Source organism: Etheostoma spectabile, chromosome 6, assembly GCF_008692095.1.
Source record: "Etheostoma spectabile isolate EspeVRDwgs_2016 chromosome 6, UIUC_Espe_1.0, whole genome shotgun sequence".
Lineage (NCBI taxonomy): Eukaryota > Metazoa > Chordata > Actinopteri > Perciformes > Percidae > Etheostoma > Etheostoma spectabile.
In genome coordinates this window covers 12922982-12927654 of record NC_045738.1, presented here as the reverse complement: position 1 = coordinate 12927654, position 4673 = coordinate 12922982, and the positions used below count along the sequence as shown (strand labels likewise).

The 4673-nt window shown below is 42.6% G+C and overlaps 1 long non-coding RNA gene across 1 annotated transcript in view; it reads right to left on the bottom strand.

Moving 5' to 3' along the window:
• Positions 1–1115: 1115 nt before the first annotated feature.
• The window catches only part of LOC116691334 (uncharacterized), an 18100-nt gene continuing 14542 nt past the window's right edge, over positions 1116–4673 (bottom strand). The window contains exon 3 of the long non-coding RNA XR_004332462.1: positions 1116–1128. This is a non-coding gene — a long non-coding RNA (uncharacterized LOC116691334). The remainder of the gene's footprint in view (positions 1129–4673) is intronic.

The window sequence follows — 4673 nt, the reverse complement described above, 5'->3', positions numbered from 1 at the left end:
TGTGTGTGTGTGTGTTTGCAAGCTACTGTGTGTTTGCAAGCTACTGTGTGTAGCAGATCCCTGTACAATGAGCCTGTGTTTGCCAGTCTGTCAACCACAATGTGTTTGTGTGTACAGTACACGGCGCAGTACATATAATGCAGTGTGGTGGGCTGCCCCATCCAACTGAGCACGCGGCTGTCTCTGCTTTTTGTATTATGTCAGTCATCATAAAGTCTCCATAAATTAATCACCACGTCTCTCACGAAATATTAATCTCTTAGTCTTTTTATACACCCCCTCTCTTACTCATCACTCATCTCATCTCTCTGTCTTCCGTCGGTCCGCCCCCTGTCTGCTTTTTTCATTTGAAGCCCAGCTGTTCCTGAACACCTGAACCTGTCGTCTCTCCCTCCCCCTGGCCCATCCCTCTCTCCCTCCCCCTTTCTCCCCTTGATGATCCCTCTTTTTCTTCTACCCTGTAATTTGGAAGAGAGAAGGATAAACATGTCCTTGAGTGGTAAAGAAATGTGTGGAATCCACCAGAGATCTGCCATGTTTGTTCTCTCTCTACTCTTATGACTGCATGTGTGTGCATGCTTGTGTCGTGTGTTGTGTGTTGTGTGTGTGTGTGTGTACACTCACTTTCTGCATCCATATTTTGTGTAAATCTGATCTCAGCTCCAGTCAGTCAACTTGTTTTTGAACCGATTTCCCATTGTGTGCAGCGTAATTATCAACAATTGCTGCTGTGGAACAATTACCACTTTCCAAACGATTACCAAAGTCTGTGTGTTTGTGCGCGCATGCACCTACCTACCTACTCACTCCCAATTCTTTCACACTGAGAATTAATGCAGAGCTGCATCTTACCTCCTCGGGCTGGAAACAGCAGATAACTAAGAATTGTCTCCACTGCACAAGTCTCTCTAAAATAGAACCTGTACAGGAGAGCCCTTACACACACACACACACACACACACGCACACGCACAAACACTGTCAACCCACAGCTTCATGCCCTCTGGCATGTTTTCCCCAGAAGACAAGACATACCTCAGAAAGTTTCCCAGCATTCCCAGTCTCTGGCATATTGAGTTAACTGAGTTTTCTTTGGATAAAGCTGGCACAGATCCCATAGTAAAAGCTTCTGGCCTAGCCGAGATAACATCAGCCCTTCCTGTTGCACAACAATGCATTTCTCTAAAACTACATTGCTTTCTTATCAAAAGCATGATCCTTTGTTTCTAATCAGTTTTTGATTTTCAAAACATCAATCTTATTCAGTTTTCTGTGTTTGTAAATCTTTTTTTTTGGTACCGATCATAGTAAACTCTGGCATTTAGTTAAGTCCTTTTCAATATATTCCGTGGTAAAACGTAAGCGTTTATTGCACAAGTAAACCAAACGAGTGTGTGTTTATAGAAATTAGTCTGAGGCCAAAAGGTCAGTGTTGTTTTAGTAGAGCCTTGAGCTTCTGCCCTCTGCATTACAAGCCTGTAAATGAGAAAACTGCTCAGCTACAAGACTGCTGCTTTACACTTAGCTGTCCCAGTGGGTGTGTAGTAGCTGATTGATGGATGAGTTTGTTTTTGTGTGTAGGAAAAAAATCATAGGGTTGACCTTGTTGACTTCCTGAATAGTTTAAAGGCTTTTATATACATCTGTCTACTGTATGTGTGTTGCCGTTCTTCTGTGTGCTGTCAGCGTTAATCCCTCATCCTGTGTTTGGCCTGAGAGCAGGTGGTGTAAACATGAGACGTGCCGCTCAGCCTGCCTGGCACCACAAGGCACTATAGCACTTGCCCACTGTGTGTGTGTGTGTGTGTGTGAGTGAGAGTGTGAGAGTAACACTCACCATGTGTCAGTGACTTGTGGGTTTGTGTGTGCGTGTCTCCAAAGCTTGTGGGTCTGAATCCCTCCACCTGTCAGAGGGTGGGGTGAAAAGGGAGGATGACAGGGCACAGAACAGATGCTGTCCTCAAAGCCAGCCGAACTGACTGGATTGCTGTGTGTGTGTTTGTGTGTGTGTGTGTGTGTGTGTGTGTGTGTGTGTGTGTAGGCAGGCTATGTTACTCCAATGATGTGGCTGTGCTTGTGTGTACGCACATTCAGATCAGAGCTTTCAAGTCATTTACACTTTGATGCTGCGGCCCTGCACTTTCTTCAGCACAGAACAAAAGAGTGACAGAGGGAGACAGCTAGACACCAGTATGACACTGAATGGCTGTGGAGATAGTTGACACAGTGACAGACTGCGATAGGAGGAAGTGTGTGTTTGTAGCCCTGTGCACCATCATTTCTCTATCTCCCTCACAGTCTACCCCTATCTGTCTGTGTGTCCTTGGGAGGGAGGAGTAATCTCCAAAGAAATGCCAAGCAGAGGTGTCTTAAACTGACCGAGCCATGTATGAACTCAACCAACAGAGCAGCCGCAACTCACTTACTAGGCCCAGTATCTAAGAAACCACATTTCCCATCACCCACAGCCCTGACAGGTCTCTATCCTGTGCTATGCTGTAGAAATATTCCCTAGGTTTTAGTGCATGCATGAGATAATAGTCTCCTCTTCAGCATGCTCAATTTGCAATGATTGGATAAGCTAACCTTGCACTTAGTGCTTTTTTGTTTTTTTTTCAGAGTTTCATGTCACGTTGGATTTACTGTAAACACAACCGCTTGACTGGAAAACTGGAACACTTTAGACTCATGGCAGTGACAAGCTGGAGAAACTTGACTAAGATATCGGCAAATATTTATAAATTGTGGTAGAGTGTTGCAAGGTCAAATGAAATATATACATTGAATAATCAAAACCAAAATAATCAGCTATCACTCTGTCAGCAAATGAACATCAAGTATGGTCTGCTGCAGTTTGCCTTTGCTCAACTTAAACTATATGAAATGGTTCACACAAGGCATAAAAGTTTTAGCACATTGATGACGTACAGGCTGTAGCCTCTTAAGCCATGTTCCCATCAAACACTTTTGGTATAGCACCTTTAGAAACCTAGGTTACCCATACAGACGTGTACCTAAACACTAGATCTGTTCTGCACTGCTGGGAGTAATCTTAAATGTAGGCAGGGTGGTTACTGGATGGTAAGAGTCGTGGACAGCCATGCGCTGAGAAACGAGCTGAAAAACCTTTTTATTCCTTTGGTCTATCCAGCTCTCGCTTAGTCTGCACCAATTACAGACAGCAGTGTTTCTACCTCAGTCTTTTAGTATTGGTATAGTGTGGAGGTAGGCCTACCTCAGAGGGGGGGGGGGGTAAAAAAAAGCATCCACAACTTTTGACATTGTAAATGCAAAAATAACTAATGCACTGAACCTAACTGCTTGGTGGAAGCGAGGCTTTAATCTTGTTTCATTCAGCATACTCCAGAGACGCTTCAGTTAAAGAGAGACCCTTTTCTGACTTCTCACCTTCATTCCATCCTCTGTTTCCACTCAATCTCCGGCCCTTTTTTCTCTTCCTACTCCCTCCTCCAGTACTAACAATCCCTCAGACTCACTTCATCACTCTAATGAGCTTTCTCTTTCAACCTTCAGCCTGTGTTCCCCCTCTTCCTATCTTCTTTCCCCTGTTACCCTTTATCCCTCAGTACCATTACTACCCTCTCACCCTTTCCCTTCCCCCTGCCTCACCATTCGTTATCTGGGCTAAAAACCCTGAGCTTCTTGCGTTGCCTTTGTGTCATGCTTTGCTTCAATTAAAAAGGCCAAATGCTTTCTACAAATCCTTGCACCTCTTTAAATCATATCAAACATATCAAACTTTTTTTTTACATGTATAATTAAAGGATACAGACAAATCATGAATGCATTAACCCGAATACATGGAAAAGCAAGGAAAATGGAGTAGATTTGCCAGTGTCTGTAATAAAATATGATCAAGAAATGTCTCAGGCGGGTATTTGGGAATTGTGCATTCAGAGTGGATCAGTGCACCTTTACTAAAAGTGCATCTTTCTTTTTAAATCAAGTATAAGAAGCTACAATTAGTTTCCAATTTAGTTTTATTAGATTTTAGATTTTTGTAGTTTGGGCCGTAATTCGGTTATAACATTGTTCTCACTTAAGAGATTTGGCAACGTGGCGATAGTGATGTCCAGCGGAGCACGAAAACTGATCAGTCAGTAATAAGTGATTACATTTACTGCAGTGATACTTGTACTTGAGTATTTGCATTTCATGTTACTCCACACTTCTACTCTATTAAATTTCAGAGGCTAACATTTTTTGCTTTATTACGGCACTGTATTCATGACAGCTGGAGTTACTTTGCAGATTAAGGTTTCAAATAGCATGCATTAAGATTAAACTGCCAAACAGTTAATTAAGTAGTATCTTTATTAAGACCAGCTACACCATAAAATACTTCATACACAGCAATATTTCAGTTATCCAGTAATATGACACATAGAGGGACTATTCTGCTGCTTAATGCGACACTGACCCTTCCGAAAGCAAACCGAGAAAGTGAAAGAACTAAAATCCCAGTTGTCTGGGCTGCAGGCCTTTTTCTCACAGTTTACCAAAAAAGCGAAGACCACCACCGAAGCATCGTTCTGGGTGAGTCACGTCATCGTTAAACCCAAGAAATCCTTCCAAGACAGATGATAAAAGAGGCATTTGTTGAAGCGGCTGAAATAGTTGTTTCAAGACTTTAAAAACAAACCTGACATAGTA